Genomic DNA, 3,935 nt, shown 5'->3' on the forward strand with positions numbered 1-3,935 from the left:
TTTGATATGATGCTCTGAGATGGGTTCCACATAGCTTCTTTGGTATTTTTGGAAAAGATGCATAGCTCATTTTAATCATGAGACAACAGAGATAACTCCAAATTGAGACACATTCTAACACATAACTAGCCAGTACTCTTCAAAAGTGTTATATGGTCATGAGGAACAGTCCTAGATTAGAGGACACTAAGGAGACATGACAACTAAACGCAAGATGGGCCCCGGATTGACTTGTGAACCAGAAGAAGGGCGTTAGTGGAATGAGTGGTGAAATTCAAATAAAGTCTACAGATTAGTTAATAGGATTGTATCAATAGCGATTACTGTTCTATGGTTAGGCAAAATGTTAACATGAGGTGAAGAAGTTGGGCAAAAGGTATAGCCAAACTCTTTTTGAATATTTTTGTAACTTTTTAAAGTTTAAAATTATTACAAAATGGAATGTTAAAAAAACAGCATAGTTTCTAGAAAAAAAAGATGTTCCAATTTCTAAAAACTAAAGCTAAAACAAAAACCTACCAAAGAGAGTTTGGAATAAAGTTTGCTTATAAGTTGGGAACTCTAAGTTTGGTGCCACTGGGAACTGCTGTGCAGTTCCAATGGCTGTTGACTGATATCTGAAGGTACAATGTGATGATGCTTTGTTACTATTGTGTCTTCTAGAGGAGGAATCAAGGAAAAAACATGTGGAATCTATAAGATTTACTCCCCTCCCCCTTACCACTTCTTAGGAAAATGAAGAATTCTTTGTAGAGAATGTGAATAAAATCCGAAATCAAGAAAGGAAGCGAATACTAATTGTCTACGTAACAAGTATAACGTCTCTTAAGACTTGTGGTTCCTCTTTTCTCTGTGTATCATGAAAGATTAATTCAAATGCTACCCTTTCCCTATCTTTACCAGCATACCACACCTGAAAGAGACGAGGAAAAGTTTCACAATCATTTAATTATGAGCCAGTCTCTGGGAGCCATGACTTCTCAGGGCTATAAGGGAGAATTTCTTAGGTTTTTAGGCTTCTGAGCTTCGCAGTAGATGCCAGTTGTTTTCGATTGTGGCTGGCCTATAATTTCATAAATGGGCAAAATGCCATGCCTGCAGATGGGGCGGCACAGGGTGTAATTGATGAAGGAAGCCAGTGCCTCTGTCTATATAACAGTAACTCTCTACTTAATAGAGGAATGGAGACATACGGCCATGGAGGAGCTTTTTAACAGCAGAACCAGCCTGCCCAGGCAGTGTGTTTCAGGGAAGCACTTGGCTCTAAATCCTTGCTTTCCCCACCCCACAGTAAATCTCCTGCTGCCCAGGAAACCCCTGAGGAGCTGTGAATAGGAGAGATGATGATGAGCAAATTCATGCATACAGAAAAGCTGTGTGCCCCAGCAAGCTCATTTCATCAGACTATTGTGGAAGCTGATGTTTTGAGGAAAAGCATGCCAAGCAGAAGGGGTTAGGAATGGAGTCAGGACCTTGCTCTGAAATAATACAGTCCAGCTCATTTCCCAAATAAGTTGGCAGTGTAGCTACAGGTAGTGGCAGAGCCAGAGAAAATTTGGCTTCTCAGAACCCAAATCTCTCCCTTTGCCAGAATTTTTAGGCTGACTGGGACTCCTCATTGAAAGCTCTAAAGGGAGGACAGGCACTTCTTCATTTCAGCCAATGCCCAGGGCCAGCCCTGACACTGTGACATTCAGGGAAAGACACTGCAGAAAGGAACCCAAGATCTACTTATTTTCTAACGTTCTTGCCTATCACCTCATTGAACTAGAAGCTGACTTTACAAGGCCTGGATCTTTACTCTAAGATATAACCAAGTGCTTAAGCATGACAAAATGCTCTGGGAATTGCCATGTGATTGGTATAATTTTATATGTGCTCATTCGTGAAAGAACCAAACCAACCTATACTAAGGATTTCAGTTACATGCTGTCTGAGACTGCCTTCCTATAGTGACTTTTAGGATTTCAGTCCTTTCTGAACAGGTCCTCAAAACCTAGAAACGTTCCAACTATCCACATAAAAATGAAATTCAAAGGAGTGACTAAAATTAGAATACATTTTAAAAAATCTGAATATATGTGTAATTGTTGAGCATGGGGAGTGTGAACAGATATCATTGCAATGTAGAGTCTCAGCTAATATCTGCCACTGGCCTCTGGACCCTCCTTTTCCTGAGTCGGTCTTTCAACAGTATTAAACCCATGAAACTCGTCATGATTCAAAATGGCTTATCCATGACTCAAAATTGGTTTACACTGTCTTCGCCAACTTGTACAATGAGCCAAGACTCATTTCCTTTGCCTCCCCAGTTCTCTTTTTAAAAAAGTCCTTTCGTCCAACCAAAATATGCGTGAGATAAATTTGTATAATTAAAATGTAATGGTTATATATGTGGGTAAAAAATCTAGCCAGGAATATTAGCGAAAGAATATGAACATTTACAAATGTAAGGACCTTAGCAAATATTTTGTCAATCCCTTATCTTTCAGTGAGGAGACTGAAGCACAGTCTGGCAAGATTGCCAGGTTACATTAATAGATGGTCAACTCAAAACTAGAAAACAAATCCTCTTCCAGTCCATACAAATCCTAGTCCATTCAAGATATGCTGCCTCATACATGTTCCTCTCTCATCCCCAGTCAGTGTGAATCATAGAATCTCAAGGTTGAAATTGCAATTCTCTCTAAAATTTTTTTTTTACCAGCTTAAGTAACTCTATGACAAGTAATGCACTATCTCCATGACTTTAATAATTGTGGAATAAATGAATGCATAATAATTTTAATCCAGCTTCTACATGATGATTGCCTTTTTACTATCTGAAGAATAATAATTTTTATTTAGACTGAACTTTCATACTTGCTTCAGTAATTCTTAGCTTTTATCTTGGTTTTTAGTGTCTTTATCACCTGGATCCTCTTTTCTGAATCTGCTTCTAGCGTAGTGCCCGATATGATGCTTAGCATAGTCTGATCAGCTCCAAGGAGAATAGGCCTCTTTGCTACCTTATTTAGAGCCAAATACTGTATTAATGCATACTGTCATCATTTTACCTTTTCGGTAGCCATATCATGTTTACTTTATGACCTTAGTATATACTCAAACTCCATTTCCTATATATTCTATCTCTAATTTGCTGGTTTTATTTACAGCCATGGCTTTAGTTATATATGTATGTTAACTTTCAGATGTGTACCTCTGAGCTTAGACCTCATTCATGAGTTCTAGATTTTTATGCCCAACTGTACCCTGATGTTCTGTACTTGGATAGCCTATAGAAATATCAAATTCCACATGACCCAAATTTTTGTCATTCTTTTCTCCTTAAACTGCTGTCCCCTCAATATTTCCATCTCACTGAATGGCATAATTATACACCTAGTTACTCGAGTCAGAAATTTTGGAATCATCAATGAGTTTCCCCATTCCCCTCCCTTCTCATTTCCAATAACTCACCACATCCAGTTGTTTCAACCTCATAAATCTCTCTCTACTTTTCTCCATTCTTGCTATTACTGGCTATCAGCCTGGGCTCCTCCTACACATGCCTACATTCCACATGCTTCAGGTTGATACTTCTAAGACTCACAGCTAATCATGTTGCTTTCCTACTTAAAACTGTTCAGTGGGCTCCCATTGCTTTTATAATAAAACCTAATCACTTAATGTGGCTTAAGAGAGCTTTCATGATCTGGCTTTTGCTGCATTTTCCAAATCTTTGAATAAATCATGCCACATACTGTTCCTTTCTGAAACATTCTACAACTACGCCTTACCTAGCTAACTCCTAATCTTTCTTTAGATTCCAGCCTAAATATCACCTCTTGGGGCTTAGAAGAGACATCCTCCAGAGAAGTTAGGTACCCCAACACTATTTCTACTACCATGACACTTGGCCACATATTTTCGTTCTGCTAACTAACGACATTCCC

This window comes from Pteropus alecto, unplaced genomic scaffold (assembly GCF_000325575.1).
Source record: "Pteropus alecto unplaced genomic scaffold, ASM32557v1 scaffold86, whole genome shotgun sequence".
NCBI lineage: Eukaryota > Metazoa > Chordata > Mammalia > Chiroptera > Pteropodidae > Pteropus > Pteropus alecto.